Here is a 23,179-nt window from a genome sequence, read left to right on the forward strand (position 1 = left end):
TCCGTTTGTTTGTCTGTCCGTCTGTCCTTCTGTCCGTCTGTCCGTTTCTACCCAAACTAGTCTCTCAGTTTTAAAGCTATCTTAATGAAACTTTGTAGTTAGCCTTCTATATACTCTAACTCATATATATGTCGGAACGGGCCAGATCGGAAGACTATATCATATAGCTGTCATAGGAATGATCGGAAAATTTTTACAAAAAAATTATAACATTTTCAGTTTTCAGCAGATTTTTATCAAATTTGAGATATAGCCATTTTGTTATACTCTACAATTCTGTGTAAAATTTTATGAAAATCGAACTACTATATCATATAGCTCCCATAGGAACGATCGAGAAATGAATACAATCAAAAATTACAACTATTTCAGTTTTAAACAGATCATCATCAAGTTTGAGGTGTAGCCATTTTATATTAGTCTTAAATTTTGTGTAAAATTTCATGAAAATCGGACGACTGTATCATATAGGTGCTAGAGGTGGTGTAGAGGAAAAATGCAAATCTGTGAACTGCAAATATAATATGTTTAGGTGAATGAAATGAAAAGAGGTGTTACTTGATTGTTTTTAATCATAAATATATATAATTTATATTGTGGGGATTCCTACTCATAGAAGTTCAAGGTAAGTACACTAATCATATATTAAAAACTTATTTTAGATACAAAAAAAAACATGAATAATTTTCTTAATACCTTTGAAGTTAGCTAAGTATTAAGAGGTCAAATATTAAATATATCATAACTAAGCCAAAAATGAATTAATTTCAGTTTTTATTAGGGTAACAAATCTGCATACTCAATTTAAAAATTAAAAAAATTCAAATTTCGTCAATTGTTTACCATTTTAACGATACCCCTTATAAAAATTTAAAATTGTTAAAAAATTTCAAAAAATTAAATTTATTCCTGACCTGGCTAGATCGATTCGGCTGTCGATGCTGATCAAGAATATATATGAATAATAGGATCGGAAATGACTTTTTCACTAAGTTTCAAGCTTTCGACTGAAAGATAGGCTTTGCTTAATTATTTGGTACATAGAGCGCTCTCCTCTGCGATTCTCAAGTCTTACACTTAAGCAAGGCCAGCTAGAGGAAGTTTAGTTTTCTTCTTCTTCTTTTATATAAATTACTAATTTAGTGCTTGGTGGTTGATAGACGTTGATCAAGTGGATGTGGCAACCATGGCTAGATCGAGTCGGCTGTTGATGCTGATCAAGAATATATATGAATAATAGGATCGGAAATGACTCCATCACTAAGTTTCAAGCTTTCGACTGAAAGATAGGCTTTGTTAAACTATTTGGTACATAGAGCGCTCTCCTCTGCGATTCTCAAGTCTTATACTTAAGCAAGGCCCTAGCTAGAGGAAGTTTAGTTTTCTTCTTCTTTTTGTGTGTTTTTTATATAAATTACTAATCTAGTGCTTGGTGGTTGATAGACTTTGATCAAGTGGATGTGGCAATCATAAAAATTATAGTTTTCTTAATTAAGGTAAGACGTTAATAAAATATCTCTTGATAATTGAAACCAAAACAAGGCCCAAAAAAGTCAAGATACATGAAAATATGGTTTATATTAAATTATTGTTTAATTACCATACCCTTGTTGACTAGCTAATTATTGATCTCGAAAAGTCTTCCAAGCTCTCTTTAAGAGCCGTGATGATCATGACGAGCTGGGATATGGTGTCATTTATTTGTTTATAGTAAAGTATACTTAACTCCCGAAAATAGTTTATTCAGCACAACTTACTAAACAAAGAACACAACAATGGTGATGATCGAAACTGCTCAATATAAAATATATATTAAAATAAGTTGATCTATATTTGTATAGGAAATTTTTAAGAATTGGTATGCTTTTAAATAACAGAAAGTTAACATATTTCAAGCAATGCTTGTATATAAAATTTGCAAAAGTAATTCTTCACACAAAAACCCGCTCAAAAAATAAGGATTTTAAGCTTGCTAATATAAGCCTATTTAGGATTTTTTTTCCTTGTTTGTTTCCTTTTTTTTTTTTTATACCCTTGCAGGGTATTATAATTTCAGTCAGAAGTTTGCAACGCGTGAAGGAGGCACCTCCGACTATATAAAGTATATATATTCTTGATCAGGATCAACAGCCGAGTCGATCTAGCAATGCCCGTCTATCCTTCTGTCCGTCTGTCCATCTGTCCGTTTCTACCCAAACTAGTCTCTCAGTTTTGAAGCTATCTGAATGAAACTTTGTAGTTAGCCTTCTATATACTCTCACTCGTATATATGTCGGAACGGACGACTATATCATATAGCTGCCATTGGAATGACCGGAAATTTTACAAAAAAAATTATAACATTTTCAGTTTTCAACAGATTTTCATCAAGTTTGAGGTATAGCCATTTTATATTAGTCTTAAATTTTGTGTAAAATTTCATGAAAATCGGACGACTGTGCAATACAAACGATCGTTTGATGTAGAGAAAAAATGCAAATCTGTGAACTGCAAATATAAATATGTTTAGGTGAATGAAATGAAAACAGGTGTTACTTCATTGTTTTTAATCATAAATATATATAATTTATATTGTAGGGATTTCTGGTCATAAAAGTTCTATCTGCAAGGCTATATAAACTTCGGCGTGCCGAAGTTAACTTCCTTTCTTGTTGTACATTTTTTCAAAATGTTATGTTATGAGGGGTTAAAATTATTAAAATTGTAAAATGTCAAAATTTATAAATTTTTATTTTTTAAACTAAGTATGCAGATTTATAATTCTAATAAAAACTAATATAGGACTGTTTAAAATTAATGCATTTTTAGCTTAGTTATAATATTTATCACATTTTGATTTACCCCAAAAGTTAGCATATAAAACTAGCTATTCTTGTTTTATAACTTATTTTAACACTAAATATTTAAATACTTGTATAACATTTCAACATTCAAACATTTTTCACCAAATTATGCAATCTTTAAGTATAGACTTTGATGGACATCAACTTTTTGGGTCAACATTTTCGCCTTGCAATAGTTTAAGCTTTTAATGGAAGAAGCATGTTCACTTTGGGTTTTGTTTCGGCTTCGTTTTCGGGCATAATGATGTTTCTCTCTTCTTTTTATTTTTGGCTTTTATGATATTTATAAGCTGCCCCACTGCATCCACTTTCCACCTTCCACACTCCACAGCCACATCCACCCACATCATAATTTAGGTTCGTTTTTCCAGGTTTTATGGTCGAAAGTATGCCGCATTTGTCGGTTACTTTTTTGCGCAACCGGAAATTGCCGGAACTTGGCGCTGGCACCTGACAATTATAGCCATAACGGTAAGCCCGTATATATGTATGTGTGTGGGTTGGCAATTATTTACCGCCGCCATTTTGGCACATGTCCCTGACTTTTATAAGGGTATTGCTAATGGCAAATGGCAAAAATAAATCAATTTCGAGCCGCGCCAAAGATGAATTCATTTGAATGCCAATAAAAAGGTGGCTATTATGGCAAAGGATTATACAAAGTTCAGAGAGAAACTATGGCGGAATGGGAAGCCATTCAAAACCATTGAAGTTTTTTTATATAAAAAAATAGGTTAATTACAGAATTACAGTCCATTTTAACTTTGCATGAATACCTTTTTTATGCTCAACATAAAATAACTTTCTTTGTGGTATTTAAGCATAGATATATTCCGATCAGAAATGAAAACTAATTCTTTTATTCAATTACAGATCTGAAAATCAACTCGTTGTTATGGATTTTCACTTGTATTACCTTCCAAATCGATTCCCTTTACCCCACTTAAAGCCCTTGCAATTTCGCAAACACTGCAAAAATCCACAAACTACCTTCTCAATTGGAAACTCTGCCCACATTCCTTTGCCTGAAAACGAACATATTATGTGAGGTCTATATGCATGGGTAATACTTGTAGTTCGCTTTGACCAAGGACTCGGTGGAGCTTAAAAATTGAAAAGGACTGCCAGCACGACACGAATGTGTCAAAGTTTGACAAATTTGTGTGAATTTCTTCTTTGATTCTTGGGTTTTTGTGTTTGCTTTTCCACTTTTCCCCTTCCCTTTCCGTGTGCGCATACATTTTTTATTGACATTTATTTGTTCGCCAAGAGGAGCAAAGAGTGGGTTACTTGCTGCAGTTGGCCGTATGTCAATGCACCATTAAGAATTCCCTTTTGGCCCGGCCCGGCAATCGATTTCCATTGTGGAGTTGGAGCTCCTCGAGCCCTTTGTGTGTGTGCGAGTGTTGATTTACATATTTCGCAGGCTTAAGTGGATTTATGGAATTCTTTCTGGCTTGCCTTTGCATCGAGGACCTCTTATAAATGGTTTTCATGTCGACTGCATTTCGCTTTATTTTTTATTTCCCTTAGTTTCCCTGTTCCCCCACTTGTTGCACTTCGAAAAGGGCTTTTTCCCCTGCGTATTTACTGTGGAAACGGCAAACAATTTCCGTTTGTTGTAGCCTGTCTGTGGCCCAAAACTAATTGAGATGGCGAAAAGCGAAAAGCGTTTGCGTTGGCGGAAATGTCACTCTAGTTTTCGGCCCCTAAAAAGGCGCAAAGAATGGCGAAAAGAGGGTAAATATTTTGCCAAAACCACCTTCGAAGACGCCGAAGTCTCCGTCGAAGACGAAGAAGCCATCAAAAATGTAAATATATAATAGCCAAAGACCACGACTTGAGTAAGCTCTTGCCTAGCCCATAGATACAACCGGCGAGACAGGACGTCTCCGAGTTGTCCGGGATCTGGTTAGGGTTCTCGGGGTTGCTGAAGTGAAGCGCCAATGAATTAAATATAACCCAACAGCCAAGTCATTCTAAAGTGTATGCGCTACAAGCTCTCCGCTTGATTGCCATTCCTCCGGCTCCACTCCCACTCTCATTCTGGGTCCCATTGCCAGTTCATGACCCACCCACTTTCGGTCCTGTTCCTGTGTGTCCTTGCCGAATGAAACTTCGATTTACATTTCAACTGCAGCCACGACGAGGACGAGGACGAGGAGATGGAGGTGGGCCTGACGTAACCTAACCAGCTTACGTAGTAAATATACAACGAAAGACAGGTGAATTTCAATACCAGGAACCAGTTTCTGACATTTCGTCCCTATTGCGGTCTCATCCATATAGTTGGAAAATATCTCTAAATAATAATAAATAAAATAATATAATAAAGCTGCCTTAAAGATATGTTTATGTGTCTGTAGTGATTGTTTCAAATCGGGTTTTGTACAGATCAAGGCACGTATTTCTTTTAATTTGTTCCACAATATATATTTATATTTAAATTTCCATATTATTATTCTTAAGAAAGAAAAGAATAGATATCCAATCTTGACTGTATCGACTTAAAAGGGAGCTCTTTTTTCGGGGGCGAGCTTGGCGTTAATAATTCACACCTACATGAAATGGCAATTCCTATTTGACTTGCATATTCGTTTGTTGCTTTACACCTTGCCTCCTGAACAGGCTTGAACACATTGGCAAAGGCCAATGTTCAACGAAATATGAGTTAAGGTGACACTCCATTTATAACTACCAAAAACCAAAACTAAAACTAAAACTATATGCTTTGCGGTTGGTCCTTTGGGCAATTTCAATTCCATTTACCCTTCGATTTATAGAGTTTAATATACATTTTTCATTTGGTCGTGCCCTGTAGATATTGATTTTTGCTGCACAGCGAATGAGGAATATACATAGATTCCCCGATGGCTGCCAATAAATACAGAAGATACTATCCCTGTTGCGATTACATCACAAATGCCATTTAATACGAGGAGGGAGGGTTCAAGTGTGGGCTATTTGTTAATTGTCCCCGTGCTTACACATGAGAGCAGCAACTAAAGTACGGCTAAACTTTAGCTATTCCGATATGCATAGTGTAGGACTCGACTGGACTTGGCTGCCATTCAATTCCATTGCCCTGCATGTATGTCCTGCATATTAAATTGGTCGCGTAAATAAATAAGCATATTCAATTTTGTATGGAACGTGAACGGTATCGAAATGTTTAACAAAATACCTAATACGTGACCGTGTGTAAATGGCCACTGAAACGGAAACGGAAACAGAAACAGAAGCCACATTGACAGTGTCTCCAGAAGATTTGGTTTTGCGGTTTGACACTTGTCTACACAGGGAAATGTTTTGTTTAAATATATTTATATTCGTAGTAGACAGATTAAGGGCAGTGATTGATTTGGGTTAACTAAACTTATTTCTAATTGATTTTGTATATATTAAAAGGATTATGTATTTTTATTCAGTGTATCAAATTGAGGAATTTATTGCTCTGAAATTCTTGCTGTGTGTGGAATGTATCTTAGAAATTGGCATCCACAAGAAGCTGCATTGCAGGACAATTGCCATCACATTATGATTTACTTGGCCATTGAAAGCGGCATATACCCGACTGAATTATTCACTTAATTGGCCCCCAAAGACGATGCAGCGCATGGAGCATCAAATGTCAGAGTTGAAGTAAACATTTCGGCGGAGAGCCTCATGACACACAACTGTCAAAACCACATTGGATGTGGTTGAGTGGCATTTGTGGATTTGAACTTGGGTTTTGGTTTCAATGTTTTGGTTGTTTGGGGGGAAATGGAGCTGCTGCATTTGGTATGACATTGAAATGCAACGCAGCATGACAGCTGGAATTTGCATTTGCATTTGAATTTGAATTTGAATTTGGTTTTCACAGTCATTATATGTACATTCTTTCAACTATCGAAATATGATTCGATTTGATTTTGTGATTATGTGTGGACCATTGTTTTTCACTGTAACTGAGGCTCATTTTAATTAGTCTGCGAATTTGTTGTGGACTTCCCTTTCATCTGGGGCACTTTTGGGGCTCCAGTTACCCAATTTTCGGGAACCCTTTGTGTTGCCGCCCATATTTCTTTAGCTTCAGCTTAATTTGCGACCCTTATTACAGGTTGTGTACGAGTAATTTGAAACTTTTCCCCTCGGCTTTCCCCTGCCTTGCAAGCGAATTCAATTTAAAGTTAAGCTCTGGCGGGGATTAACCTTGAACCTGGCCCTGGCTCTGGCCTGGTTCTGTAACTACTGCACATGCCGTCATTCCTAATTCTATTTTCAGTTCATTAAGCGGGATTTTCAGCACTTTATTTACGCTGCGCATTTCCCAGGGAATAACTTTGACGATGCAGGAATCGTCCTTGCACAGCTGACAGTGATGTCCTTTAAGTGAACAGTTGTGAGGGGGTAAAACTGTCAGAACTATTACATTTTAATGTATTTTCGTAGGGTATTTTAATAAACTTGAAAAAATAACATTCAAACTTGAAATTTTTAGCATTAAATAAATATATAAATAGGTATAAAAATGTACCTAGAATTTATACTCTCTTCAAGCTTACATTTTTAGTTGGAAGTTAAGAATCCAGTGAATGAGTCATTTCCGACCCTATAAATCATATATATTCTTGAACAGCATTAAAAGCTGAATCGATCTGGATAAAAACTAACACAGAACAGCTTTCTGAATTGAAATTAATACATTTTTGGCTAAGTTATGATCAATTTCCAAGGGTATATATGCTTCGATTTCCCAAACTTAACTTTCCTTCTTGTTTTATGATAATATTTCCTGCTTTCGAATGACATCACTATGTTCCTTGGCCTTAAGTGATGCACGACGTGCCGACATTTCCCTCACTCGTACCGAGAGATTCATCTCATTTAACTTTGCCAAGTGGCATTTGTCGGAAGAACGGAATGGGTTCGTGTTGTTCCATGTGTTGCAATTAGTTTGTCTGCCTGCATCCTGTGAGTTGTAAGGTCCTTAGTTTATTAAGTCCTTGCTGGTACTCGGGAGGTGTTCGATTGCAAAGGCAAAGTTTTCCCCCTGAAGATCTCATCAAGAACTTTCAAATGAACGCAGGATATGTAAAGTTAAGGCAATGGAAATAACAGCTTAATGAAAATTGAGAGTGCCTTAGGGGAAAAGTTTTAGTTTCACAAAAGCACACATCAAATTGAAATTGAGGAAATATATATTGAAGGTAGAAGTGCTTATTTTGATTTCATTGAGAATTGGGATTAATCCCAAACAAGTATACATAGTTATTAATTCGATTGAGGAGGATAAATCTTGAATCTAGGCCACAAAATATACTTTCATTTTGTTTACTTTCCAACTTGATATTATCTAATATGCTTATGATTACGGACTAATCACAGTATGGCTGTTAAATAGACTAACAACTAATTGGTTACTTTGTTGTCGGAATCAAATCTGCCACATAATGAGCTAAACCCTGCATATACATACATCCCTGGTACCCCTTTCCCTTTTCCTGTAACATTTACCCCAAGAAAACACAATATGTAAATTAGTCAGTCGAAAAGCAACAGCATGGCCCACGTAATAATTGCCTTTGTGTCGGGTTGGCAGCTTAATGAAATTTTAACAAAGGTAAATGTAACTGGAAGCTTATCGTTTTGGTTAATCGAAAACTTCAGAGCCGCCGGGCACCGAGCAAAACTACACAAAGACACGCAGCAGCAGCAGCAAAGGGGGCTCAAACGGGAGTGGCATCGAGGGTGGGAGGATCGGAGGGTCGGAGGGTAGACACAACTGGGCCCAAACACATTTGTCAAATAACAAACACACAGACAGAATTGCACACACACACAGTCGGTGGCATACGTTCCGTGTTCAATTGTTTGTGCTGACAGCTAAATGGAGGAGGCTCAGCCAAATGGATGCTTCCCCGTGCCATGTGCCCTGGTTGGTGTCCTGGTGCACAGGTAGAAAAAATTACCACTCACCTGGCCACACAAATATTTTATAGCCATTTTATGGTACACTGCTCCACTGACACATTTATATTTGCAGTCAATTAAGCAACAATTTCTAATGAATATTGATATTGAAGGTGGATTTTGAGGGAATTACTTTGTCTTGAAACAAAATAGAACATTAAATTTGAAAGTAACATATACAGACAGCTGTAGATATTATTAATTATTCTACAATTTCATCTTAGTCCTGTAAACTTTTACCAAGAGTGTTCTGCCTTATTCTGTACCTACAGAAATGTCCTTTCAAATAGTCTCTCAGTCATTGCACATTCTCATTGTAACATTTATTTTTTAGTATGAAAATAATTTCCCCCAGTGCACCTTCGTGCCTTTAGTGGCTTTCCCTTCTTTCACCGCATAACCATTAGCATGGAAACTGTTAAATTGAAATTGTCATTCACATTTCCGATGCTTGAGTTGGCTTTTTGCTCGCTCGCTCGCCTGCTCGCCTCTCACGGATCGATGGCTTTAACGTCATCAGCCCTGATTTACCTCTGTCATTCCACTTAGTCCCTGATTTTGGCTTAAATCCTAATTATACCCACCCGCAATGACCATAATTAGTGCGCTAGCAACTAAAATCGATGCGATTGACCAAGAAGTTGCGGGGCAACCGAAAATAAACACAAATTACACGGCGTTTGATGGAAAGCTGAGTACACATGGCATCTGGGAGGGAATTACTCCACCGAAATGGGCATTTAATTGAGCGTCTTAATAATTCTAATATCGCATCGGTGGCGTTGGCAACGCTAATTGGATTCCTAATTAGGCTTTTCGCCAGGATATTGAGCGTTGTCAGGGGAAACCAAGGGAAATCTGCAACTTCGACCAATTATCATTAACGTGGCGAGAATGGAGGAGCCTCTCCTACGTGCCACCCGGAGGTGCATCCTTGGAATAACAATGACAGTGACCCGTAACCTGTGACCCATGGCCCATGGCCGGTAATTAAAACTCAATTATGCGGTCACAAAAGTTGACAAAGTGGCCACGTCAAAGTAGATAAATTTCATTTACCGGCCCCCCGAAAAGTGCAATCAATGCAGCACTTGAGGAAAGTTTGCTCGCTCGCTTGAAGTTCACACTTGATGGGTCAAAGCGGAGATTGCATCGGCGGCAATTGCACTTTCCCAAAGTTTCCAATCACAAGTTTTCTCAATAATTGAGCGCATCGCCAGGCATGGGACCAAGGTGATATATAAAGCGATCCTGCGGCGAATGCCTGCCGCATTCACAATGAGGCATCCCCAGAACGTGTCCTTTCAGCAACAAGTACGCAATTTCTGCGTAACGCAGCTATAAAGAAGATTATCTGCCAAAGAACCGAATGCGGAAATACCTTGGTTTAATGTACATACGATTTTGGCTTACATTCACAAGTCCTTATCTGGATCATAAACTAAATAAGTTATGGAGAAGTTGGGTTATAAAAGAAAGGGCTGCGATTTGCATAGTAAATACAATTTGTACCCTAAAATTTTAAGTTACAATAAAGTTACTTTAATACTCAATACACGATGTTTCATCTGTTGTTTTCTTTGCCTCTTGTTTACTCTCCCTATTTCTATTACTAATTCAGAAAGAGTATACAAAAAACCACATTATCAAAATCGGTATTTCTACTCAAGTTATTTATTTTGTTGCTGTTGTTGTTGGCTGCTTTTGGACGACTTCATTTACTTGACGAATGTGGCCGTGCAGAGCGAAGGTCCAACGCTTCTGGCTTCATTAATATTTATAACTCGGTCTCTTTAGTTGGAGCTTAGCCGGAGCCACGCGAACCCTCGAAACTCCTTGAATTTAATGGGGGCAAAGTAAAGTGAAGTGAAGTGAAGACACTGCTACTTGGGGGCACCTTTAACAATTTCAATTTCAATCTAATCTAAATTACATGATATGCGCACAATTTGAACGCTAATGAGCGAGGAATTTGCGGTAAGATGGAGGCGGCTAAGTTGGTTCAACGCTGCGTATGCGCAACATATTGCGTGTGAATTTTAATTAAAAAGTTTTCTCACTTTCCACCCAAGATAATCTGTGGACCCCCCAATCCTTGTTCCCTTTCCTGGGAATCCCCTACAGCGAATCGGATGTCCTTTCTGCTGCTGCCCTGATGTTGTTCTTGCTTCGATTGCATCGATTTTCTGCTCACTTTGAACGCCATTTGAAAGGAGCTTAAGCTTGTTTCTTTTATTTGCTCTACCTTAGGGCGAAACCTGATTCCTTGGCTGCCTTCAGAGTTGGTTGGGTTGTGGAATTCCGAGAGTTATTTCAACATATTTTTATAATTACTGTAATGGGCTAAGAGAGCAACTTGATAGGCTTTTAATTATGAAAATTAAATGCTTGTACAAGTAGTATTTTTGTTTACTTAAAAAATATTATTACTAAAAGAACTAATATTCGATAAAGGAGTTCTAATAGTATTAAAAGGCTGTTATATTCATTATTTTGTGTGCTTAAAGTTGTGTTTTTTATGTTTTATGTTGAAGTTTTACTCTCTTTCTAGAAGAACAATTGAAAATAATTTATTAACAATTTAATTGCATAACAAAATGCTTTTAGAACCATTTTAGAATTTATTTTACATGCATTTTTAACTAGTTCTGATCAATTTGTATTAGTTTGAATTATTATTTTAATATGTTTACTCATAATTATATTCTCAAGTTCCATTCCATTAAACTTATAGCGCATTTAAGCTTCGTTGTCCTCACATTTACCCCATAAGTTGCTAAGTTGGTTTTAATTTACACTTAATTACGTACATTGCAGAGGCAAAAGTGCAACAGATTGCCTGGTGGGTGTTCCATTAATTGTTCTTTGTTGTGGCATCCACCACCCCTCCCCTCTCTCCCCCCCCACCGCCTCTAATAACACGTTACCAAGTTGCTGTTGGCCAGGTTATTTAATGAGAGAGCACATGTTATTAACTTATGACCACGACACACAGATGGGAAAAGCGGAAAAGCGGCTCACGTCAGTGATGGTTGATAGTTTGGACATTCAAACAAATTCCATTAATCGATTATAAGACAGGCCGAATAATACATTAGTAATGCAATTAATTAGGACTATTTCAGAATTCACATCGCCCTCAGCGCCTCAGATGATTAACTTCCATGGCGATTGTTTTGGTTCCACCAACCACTTGCTTGATTCTTGTTTTCGCTTTTCCCCATGATTTTCCCTGCTCTTTTCTGCTCTTTCTCTTCGGTGCTCTCTTACGATATTTTCCACGCAGTCGCAGCAAAGTTATTCCGAAAATAAAGCAGCCGACTTGTGGACGTTGCGTATACGCAGCGTTGCCGCTCGTATGGATGAAATCCGCGCGTTCAGTCGCTAGCTGGACGTGATGTTGGCCGGAAGGGCAGCACGGCATCAAATAGACCAACACATCAAGGAGGAGAATAATAACTCTAAACAGACCAAGGCCCGGAGCCCGTAACAAGTGTGACCAAAAAAAGGCAATAGAAGAAGTGTTCGTGCCGCCGGAACAACAAGTAACAATACTTTCGCTCTCAAACTCGACTCGAGTGTGTTCGTGTCCGTGTCCGTGTGCGTGTGCGTGCTGTGTGTGGTGTGCAGTGTGTGCGGTGTGTGCGGTGTGTGTGTTGTGTTTTGATGCAAATCAAAGCGCAGCTCACCTGAAAAGTATGCTTTAAATTTGTGCTATCGCCACACCGTTTCGTTACGTTCCCCGTTCCGTTTGTGTTGTGTTGTTAACTCTGAAAAGTTGTTTATATATTTTTGAGGCTCCTCAACGGTCGCATTTACATAAGTGAACTTTGGCATGCGCGCGGCCTGCTTCACATGGCTCCGATGTAGCACCAGTAACGACCAGGACGACGTTGGCACTGAATAATTAATGCAATCAAGCAATTTGAACCCAAGGAGCAGCGGCTTAAAAAGGAGTTAACGAACCACAGATACTTACTAACCTGACCAAAAACTTCGCCTGTAACTGATAACTGAAACTATAGAAACTATAGAAACTATATAAACTCTTAACTAAAAACGCAGCTTAAGGAGCAAGGAGGGAAGACTATATTTTTCGGAGCACTATACTAGACCATAGAAGATAGATCTCACACACTACTACCACTCTCTATATACTACACATTTAGTGTGTGCTAACTGACCACGCATATTCCAATCATAAATTATCGTGATAAAAATTCTTAGGCGCTGAAAGCCCATTTCAATTTTCACCCAAAAACCGATAGAAGAAGCAGTTGCTAGCAAGAGAGGGATAGCGCCATCAGGCGTGAGCGAGAGGACGAGCTATTGAGAGAGAGAGAGAGAGAGAGAGGGAGAGGTAGAGAAGAGGAAAAACTGTCTGCAGACCAACAAATTACTAATAATAATTTTCAAATTTAAACGACAACAAAAGCGAGACAAACAAACATCTGCTGGCTGGCCGAAGCACGCAAAGAACATATACAAAAAATAAAAATATTAAATGCGAATCGGTCGACTATATACCAGAATACCGAATTCTGAGAGCTATATGAGCAGACAGCTTGGCAAATATATTTCGATTAAAATATAAACCAAATTGAACTGGACAGAGCTTTGACACGAAAACCAAAACGCTTGCCAAGAGTCTCTGTCTCCCAATTTTTCCCGATTATTGCCGCAACAATAGCGATAAGATTCGCCATCGAGGAGAAAGCGTTTAAGTGGTTGAGATTTCCTCAACAAAACCGACAACAGGTTGTCGTCGGGGGACAGGTACGACGGCACTTTTCTCCTCTTAAATTGGTAAGTCCAAAATCAGGGCAAAAGTGTCTGTGTGTTAACAACAGCGTTTACTGTCAATTTTCAACAAAAAACTTTATGAAATGTTTGCGGCAAAAGTTTTATGCTTGTGCAAATATTTTGACGAGAGAGCTTTGTTCAACTTAATAATATTAGGAAACTAAAATGAAACAAAAGAAGAAGAGCTCTTTAGTTTCAATTAAAATAAATATCCAAAGGTGCATATATGAAGGAAAATTAATACTAAAATCATATACGTTAAATGTGTATTAAAACTTAAACAGAAATAAAATTTTAAGCTGATTAAATCTATGTGGATTTTAGCCACAAAACTAACAATTTTAGTAAGAACAATCGGGGATTTTTTCAAGCTTTATTAGAGAAAATGATTGCAACTAAGAGTCCATTAAAAGTTCATACAAATGTTCAGCATTAAACTTTAATACTTGAATAATAAAAGAGTTTTAGCTACGGCCATATAATTGAAGTTAAACTAAAACTATAGCAAAAACAATTTTCTATAAACCAGAAATCTATCAAAACTCTTTGAATATTCAATTAATAATACGAATTTAAGCTGCGGCAACATAATACTAAATCAATTTCATGTTTTTATGAACTTTTCTATTCAAAATAATCAAACAACTTGTATAAAATAAATGTCATTAATTAAGTGGGCCACAAGTGGTGACAGAAAATTAAACCTAAAACCGTATACTCTAGTTTAGGGCATGAATTTAGCTATTTAATTATAACAAAACTAAATTCATTTGGTGCTGAAATGAAATTGAATTGAATTTTGGGAAAAATAAAGGCAATAAGCTCGGGATTTAGGTTTCATTTTAAATGTAATTAAAACCGAAAATGTCAAAGGTGCTGTTTTTCATCCTTTTGAGTTTCATAAAACTATAGAAATTCTAAGTGTTTAATTTAATTACTCCGAAGCTTTGCTTATTTAAGACAGATAAATCGAATAAGCCATCAAAGGTAATTAAAAAACACCTTTTCAGTTGCTTTTCTTTAGTCTGTCACCTCCCTTTTTGTGTTGTAAAGCTGCTGGACATCAGCGGGAAATCCACCAGCTATCCATCCTCCATCCATTATTTCCCCGTAATCCAACTCTTCACAAGATCCCATCAATCAAGTCCATATTCCCGTCCAGCGGCAACATGTAAATGCTCCTGTAGTTGCCGCTCGTGAACACATATGTGGCCGAAATGAATGAAATGTTCGCCGCGAAGGAAACAACTACCACTACCACAAGGAGTATAAACTGTAAAAACACACTACTGACCATGTCGCAAAGTGCCATAAACAATTTTACAACATTTTTGCTGTCATAAGATTAAATGTGCATAAACCGGGTGCACAGGCAAGGATATGCTTGTGGCACCGAAGGAGTCCTCGATATGGAACAGGAGCAGGAGCAAAGGAAAAGAAAAAGAAAAGCGAAAGCTGGGCAATACAGCTCGGCGATGGGTGAAGGCGAAACAAAAGCAATAACTATAAAACAAACACGACAATTCGCTTCAACTCTGGGGGCAACACAACAAAAAAAATAAAAATAAAAAACAAAAAAATGGTTGAGCACACACACACACACACACACTGGAAACCGACTTTATGGGAGCAGAAATTCAACACCGAACAGTGAAGCAGCAAAACAACAGAGGCACAGGCAGTCATACAATCGCACACTGAGCCAAAAGTCGTGATTGAAACATAACACTTGGCATTAAATAATAAAATAAATTTAAAGAGCCTAGAATGGGGATATTTTACACCTTTTATGGGTGGGATTATAAGGACAAGAAGCGGCTAATTACCAAGAACCAAATATATTTCAGTTTGCCATTAAAAATCTCAATTAACCAACAATGAAATAATTATAATAATAATTATAATTATAAATAAGAAGTGACATTATAAAAATGGGAAACAAAATTTGAGTTTATAAAGTTTGTAAAAAATATATTTATAAAAACTTACATAGAATTAATGCCGCACTGGAATTAATGCCTTTTTGGTTTAGGTTTAAAGGATATCCAATATAATCCTATAATCAAAATGAAGCTGAAAAGATATACAAAATGTTGATTCCCGAAGTTAGATTTCTTTCTTATCAAATTTAGAAATAGTAGTACATACAAAGAAAGTAAAAGAGAGGATAATTTAGATCTCCTATGATACAAATCATAAACAAGAAAACAAAAACGTAAACTTAAAAAAAGAAATAAATCTAACATTGTAAAATTACTGGAAATTTAAATTTAAAACCATTTATAACTTTGCTAAAAATGCTTAGATTTCAATTTGGAAAGTTTTCCTGTTCTAGTTTTTATAAGGTTAACAAATCTGCATACTTCATTTAAAATGTAAAAAAATTCAGATTTTTGCCAATTTTCGACAATTTTAACAATGTAACCCTTTATAAAATTTTTTAAAAATGTAAAAAAATGTATTATTTTTCCTACATGCCTAGAAAGATTCGCCTGTTGATGCTGATCAAGAATATATATAGTTTATAGGGTCGGAAACCACTTCTTCACTGATTTGCAAGCTTCTTACTTATACTATAATACCTTGCGAGAGGATATTAATATGGATATATATCATATAGTAAAATATAGATCCAATAAAATATCAATGATTTTAGCCAGCTCTATTTCAAAGCAAATAAATAGAAATGCCATATAATATTCTTAAAGATCTATTTTTCCTTTTATAATAATTGATTTGCGATTGTTTTTATTATCAGTCCCTTTCTTATAAAGTTGCTGAAAAAGTGTTTAATTTAAGATTCTGTAATTTCATTTCCAATTCTGGAAATTTTCTTGAACAATAAAGTATTAAACTTTAATTTCACCTTGTTTTTTACAATATTTTCATGTCTTAAAATTGTTGACTTCCGATTGTTTTTTATTTACAGTGCTCACATACACAGAGATTCGTATGCATTCATTCCGAGCTTCTTTTTTATGGCCGCGGGCAGCGGGTGTTGGGTGTTCGGTGGTGTGTGTGTGTTGAAAAGGAGAGGGTATACGGAGGGAGGGTATACCGAGAGGGAGGGTATTGTTAAGGGTCGGCTGGCTATAAAGGTATGCGGCGGCGGACGACAGCATCCAATTACAAAAGTGAATATTTCGAGACTTGTTGGGCCGACTTCAACCTACGCTCTCTCTCTCTCTTTCTAGTATATAGCGTTCTCTTTCCCGTGTTGACCTTAACATTTATTTCATCTGCTTTCTTCAACGCTTTTTCTTGCTGCCTTTAAGTGACTTTCAAGTTGTGGCTGCCTCAGACTCAGCCGCTGACCTGATTCAGATTTCTTCTTCAGTGGCACTGGCACGACACCCTAACAATTCCAAAATGAAAACATTCCCCAGAGTAAGTTTTTTGGGGTTTCTCCTGGAGGTAGACTGGGGATCCTTGGACCTCTCGCGGGGCGGGAATAATGAGGCACGCGACCGTGCCCACTTGAGCACGTTTTACACGAATTGCCGCCCCAGCCGGCAATGATGATGGCATGCTAATAACGACCACCTTTTTTGCTGAATGGCCACTAAGGCTATGGGGAAAATTCAACAAAAAAACAGAGAGAGAGTGAAAAGCAGCACCAAAACCATGTTTCCATCAGTTTTGGCATTCATGCGGACCCTGTCATTTTAACATTATTCACGCAAAATCCCCCGATGGCTATCGATGGCGGTGGTCCTGCTGTTATTTAACTTGGGGGGATTTCCCGCAAATTCCGTATGCCAACAAGTGTCCGCTGCGATGTTTGGACAGCTGTGTGAAATTTAATTAGATTTACGATGGCTTTTGTCCATCAAACACGGCGTATACGCAATGTACACCGCCCCTGGACACGCAGCCACTTTGACAGGAAACAATCACCGGATTGACCAACAAAGAGAACATTGTCCCAGCCTTTTGTGCCATGATTTTTCCGGGGCACTTTGTATGCCCTCTGACATGTGCCAGGTGGTCTTAGTTCCACCTTGATGCGGAGCTCAATTCGGGAAACACACCCACAGACACACAAAAATTGGCATCACGTCCTGGGCGCCGTGTGACGTGTGGCAATCACAAGGCATCTCAATAAAGGCCAAATCGAATTTCCCGTCTAAACCTGAAGGAGGCTGAGTAAGGCACCAGCAGCAGCGTTTTTGAGTGATACCTTAGCTTCCAGGGTCCCTTCATCTGCCAGTTTTGATTAACTGTCAGGATAGCTAGGCTAAAATTATGGCTTTCGTTCATGCCGGAAAGACAAACAAAAATATTTTCACAGCAAGCAGGAGGAGGAGAACTCCACCGCCGCCTTGTAACGAGATATATGTTCCCGTAGGTTTGGCTAAACAAACACGCGCCGTAAATGGAAACCAAGGGTTAGGGTTTCGAATATTTGATTACCTGTAGGAAAATTCCAGAGAAATTTCAAGAAAATCGGAAAATAGAGAAATAAAGGAGAACCTTTATCTTTTGTGAAGTAAAATCTGTTCCTTATGGTATTAGTTATAGATCACTTTCGATTGTTCTTTGGCTATTATTAATAATAAATAATATTTGGATATGTATCACTTAGAAAACTACATTAATTATGTGCCTTGGGTTGAGTCTTAATTAATCTAAATTATTAAATAAAAGATAGAAATTATTTCATATTCTATATATGAAATATTTGCTCTCTCTCTTCCTTCAGAAAACAATTTCAAACACGCATTAAAGCTCACACTCAAACACATATTATAAATTAGAAAGATAATCATTATTAATATTAATTTATTATATGGATAATGTAAACTTCTCCCTCATTTATCATCTTTGAAATGTAGCTCTTGTAGGCTTGTCCTACAATAATAATAATCAGCAAAGCAAATATGCCCCGAGTTGGGGAAATGTTTTTTAAGGAATTCCTAGCGAAACAAAGGCATTTGCTGCTCTGAAGCCCGGCGGGCGCTGAAAAAGGATCGTTAAAGAAATTGCAAAAGTTAATAAAAGAGTAGTCGACGAGGCTTTGCGGTTGGCATTTAGCTTTAAACGCGTCATTAACTGCTTAAATAGCAACATGTGCGCCACTGAGGATGGGTGGGTGTGCGAGTGTGTGTTCGGGCTTCTAAGTGTGTTCATTATCACCTGTCCGTCCGGGATGGGCAGGCACAGACAAAGCGAATATGATACCCGAGGGGGATGTGGTGGAAAGACTATAGCCCACCCACTCCACGCCTGCCTCCTCCCTCTGGATGCTGACATCGCACAACGTATTTCTAAGTGCTTCATCTTGTCTGAATAACATTTGGGGCAGGACCTGGGCAGGAACAGAAGCATTTACCTCATTTCCATTCCCCCGACTACCTTTCGCTCCTCCACATTTTCCCCATTTCCCCAGCATTTCCCCCGGCATTTCCCACCACCCCAAATGAGCTGGCGCATTTATGGCAGCCATTTTCGGGACGAGCAACTGGCATTTAGTGCCCCGCCAGAATTCCTGCCTCCATCTGTGCATATCTCTGGATCTCCTCCTCACTCATACGTATTTAATGAACTTTGTATTCTTGTTTCAAGCTCGACAGAATAGCTCCTGCTCCTGCTCCTGGCTTCGGGTTACCTTCCCCGGGAGCTTATTTATGATTGCCCCTTGCAAGAGGAGTAAAATGCATATTTACGAGGCTGCCTATTTTCGGGTTTCCTTTTGCATTTCCGAGTAATTCCAGCTGGCATTTTATTGAGCCGTGTCCCTGAATTATGAACTTTTCTCGCCCGGAGTCAGGATCTGGCAACAATAAACTCAAAAGGCCGTATTACATGCTAAATTTATAAATTACTTTCCACGAGTTTGACGTCTAAAGAGAGTCATATATCATGCATTCAAAACTGAACAAAAATTTACATTTTGGTTTGAACTTTTCAGTTGGTTATTTAATTAGTTTTTCATGTTCCTGCTTGCCATTATCCGATTGCCCACCCACACACTACATTATTTTATACTTTTTGCAGAAGGAGAAGGAAGAAGAAAGAAGCCTGCTTGACCAGAACATAAATGTTTATAAATTTATTGGAGCTTAACTGCCCCCGCCGTGAAGCGTAGTTTATTAAGCCAAAATCCATTAAGCTGTCAAGGCGCAATTGGAATTAATCCCAATTATATTTTCCCAGAATTTCATTGAGATTTACCGAGCAGAATATTCATGCCTCGTTGGCCCAACTTGGGTTTATTGGCTGATAAAAGTTTGTCCATCAGCTGTCAGGGATTTTCGCTTTGAAATGCGAAAACAATGAACTCTCGCTGATTTCGTGATGAATCTGCAAAATATATTTACGTTTCCAATGTTGGCACACATAATTAGAATTTATTTTTTAATGATTTCTCAGCTGTCACGACGACGACGTCAAGGCCGTATCGATTTGGCTCAAAAGAGCCCCCGAGAGTCGAGTGTTTCACCTTCGGGCCGGCGGTATCCGTTTCCTAGGAAAATCTAAAAAACGGTGCGGTGTGTGCGAAAACATTTTCCGCCACTCTGCAGGTTGACAACTTTTCATGTTTTCTATTCAATTGAATTGCCTCCATTCGGTGGGGTGGCTCTTATCGGCTCAAATTCAACTGCTCATAGCACTGCGATTTTTCCAAAAATTTTAACATTGCTTTTCCTTGAAGGAAGCGAGAAGGATGAGTGGTTATGATACCTTGGGATTCGTTTGGAATGGAAGGTATATTGGTTGAGTACTAATTCATATACTTAAAAGAAAATCTAAGATATGTGTTTTCTTTGTATATTAAATTGATATTTTTATAAGCTTTTTTTTGGGGTAAATCAAGATTTTTCAAATGTCATAACTAAGCCAAAAATTCGTTAATTTTAATTCGGAAAACTGTCTCATGCCAGTTTTAATTAGGCTAATAAATCTGCATACTTCATTTAAAATGTAAAAAAACGAATATTTTTGCCATTTTTAACGATGCAACCCTGTAAAATTTTGAAAAAAAATTTACAAATATGTATTATTTTTCCTACATGCCTAGAAAGATTGGCCTGATGATACTGATCAAGAATATATATAATTTATGGGGCCGGAAATGACTCCTTCACGCGTTACAAGCTTATGACTAATATTATAATAGCATTTTTTAGTCGGTATTATTTATATTTTTATACGACAATTTGTTTAACAAATAAAATATTAAAAATCTCATAACTTGGCCAAAAACGCATTAATTTTAATTCGGAAAGCTGTCCCATGCAAGTTTTTATTAGTCTAATAAATCTGCATACTTCATTTAAAATGAAAAAAAATTAAATTTTTTGCCAATTTTTAACCATTTTAACACCTTAAAAAAATCTAAAAAATTTTGAAAGTGTATTTTTTCACCGGACATGTCTTATTCGACTTGGTTATTGATGCTGATTAAGAATATATATAATTTATAGGGTCGGAAATGCTTCCTTCATAAACTTCTGACTAAAATTGTGATACCCAGCAAGGGTATAAATATAAAATTTTAAAATATAATTTTTAAATGTCTTTCTTAATGATTGTATTTAAAACTGTGAACTCTCTAATAAACAAAGTTTTCCTTTTTTCTCACATACAATTAGAACACGTTACAATATATATTTATATATCAGTGACATTATCGATATATAGATATTTTCTATCATTGCAAAGTCACAGTTTATAAGATCAATGAACGTTATCTTAAACTAATTCACTTTTCTATTTTGTTTTAAATTGAAATATGATCCAGAATCTGATTAATAAAGAACTCTGTAAACATCTAGGGTATCTTCTTGTCGGGACACTCAGGCACAGTTATTCTTGGTAGTTATTCTTTTTTTTTTTGGCTTGGGCTTACTTGGACTGCTACTCTTGTTACGGTCGTTAGCCCAGGGGGCTGTGACAGCAGGCGGGGCGTGGCACTCGGGCTTAGCCTGCTCAACAGCGATTTGCAAGAAACATTTCAAAATGTCAGGCGCAGCAACGAATTGAATGCCGAGCGAAATGGCAAACGCGAGGGAAAAGTTAAATTTTTTGCTTTTTGCACCAGCTAAGCTCAAATTTCTTAGCCTAGTTTTGGGACTTGGCCGCCATTAAACGTCATGGCCAGGAGAGCGAGTGAGAAAGAGGAGCAGTGATTGATTGACTAATGCCTCAATTTGCCTGCCTTCCAAACTGTTTACATTCGCAATCCATTCCTTTTGGTACACAAAAGCCAAACATTTATTTTTTAATGCTCTAACCATGAAAACGGATTAATTTTATTTAGAATTCTGTTTGATTTTTATTTGATTTATTGCTGTCGGAGGGGAGGTAGGAGAACATAAAGGGAAAATCAATTCAAATCGATTTGATAAACAAAGCCAATTTTTTATGTTTAATGTACACCAAAACACCGCATCTCTTGTTTGTCTTTCTGGTGTTTTGCGCAGCAGATGAACCGGAAATTGCGTCAATCAATGCAGCTTTTCCCCCTTGACCCCGTATGGGAAAAGCGCCATAGATCAAGGAGGAGTCAAGCGTTTTTCAAAGCCTAATGAGCCGTGACTATAAACTCTTTTCACTCCCTGAGCGGTAAGCACACACAAATAACGAAATGCAAGCGAAAAATTACTCAAAATGTCAGTGTCGAGTTGCTTAAAGGGCAAGATACAGTTCCCACTTCACTCCGCCCCCTTTTCCAGCCCCTTTTTCCAGAACCGGGGCTGCTGTAGGAAAACTAACAAAGTGCTCTAATCGAGCCAAGGGGCAATTGCTGTGCTGCACCAGCTGCACTTTCCCTCCCAGAAAAACCCCTTTTCCCATGCAGCACTTCCCAGAAGGTACTATATACCGGGGGAAAATATATACTATAAACTTTAGGGATATATCTTTATATCGAATTACAATAATTGTTAAATTTATATCATGTTTAGGTATTATATAAGTTATTATACTTTCTTTTTTAAACAAAGAAATTAATCACTAAAATCTCCCAGTTTTATTTTATCAATTTCCTTCAAAGGTAGATCTATTTTTCCAAGTTAAAGCTTTCAAATATTTCATAAAATACATTTCCTAACAAAGAATCATTTATCTAAACTTTATAGAAACATTTTAAAATTAGGTTTGTTAGGGGTTTTCTGTTTAAAAATAATTTCTTTATTTTACTTTTTGACTAACTTCTATTCTTCCTATTTACTTTACAAATTTCCCCCAAAAGATGTACCCATTTTTTCCAGCTTACCCTCCTTTAAAGGTAGATGCTGGAAAGGGCGGCACTTGTCAGTGGGCGTGGCTATGTGTTGACGCATGTTGACTATGCCTTAGTGGCTGTTGGCTGTTGGCCGGGTAATTTGCAATGCAGAAAAAGCCAGCAAGGCGCTAAAGCCGAGTGTTATTCATACTGGGGGAGGTCAGCCTTGCTGCCTCCCACCCGCCAGGAAGCATAAATATTCAGCGAGAAATGTCATATTTACATTTAGTCTGAGCTGCCTGTGCACCGGCTGATAATCCGCCTCCGTGGGAAGCCCCCATGGGTGTGGGATTAGAACTGGGAATGGGAATGGGAATGGGATCCCCTTGGTCACCATCGGCTAGGTTAT

The 23,179-nt window shown here is 37.5% G+C and overlaps 1 protein-coding gene across 1 annotated transcript in view; it reads left to right on the top strand.

Moving 5' to 3' along the window:
- Positions 1 to 12,147: 12,147 nt before the first annotated feature.
- Positions 12,148 to 23,179, top strand: part of Stacl (SH3 and cysteine-rich domain-containing protein) — an 86,493-nt gene continuing 75,461 nt past the window's right edge. The window contains exon 1 of the mRNA XM_086827106.1: positions 12,148 to 13,604. The gene's annotated coding sequence lies outside the window, so the exon portion shown is untranslated. The remainder of the gene's footprint in view (positions 13,605 to 23,179) is intronic.

This window comes from Drosophila serrata, unplaced genomic scaffold (assembly GCF_035046125.1).
Source record: "Drosophila serrata isolate PLE 108 unplaced genomic scaffold, ASM3504612v1 contig_165, whole genome shotgun sequence".
Lineage (NCBI taxonomy): Eukaryota > Metazoa > Arthropoda > Insecta > Diptera > Drosophilidae > Drosophila > Drosophila serrata.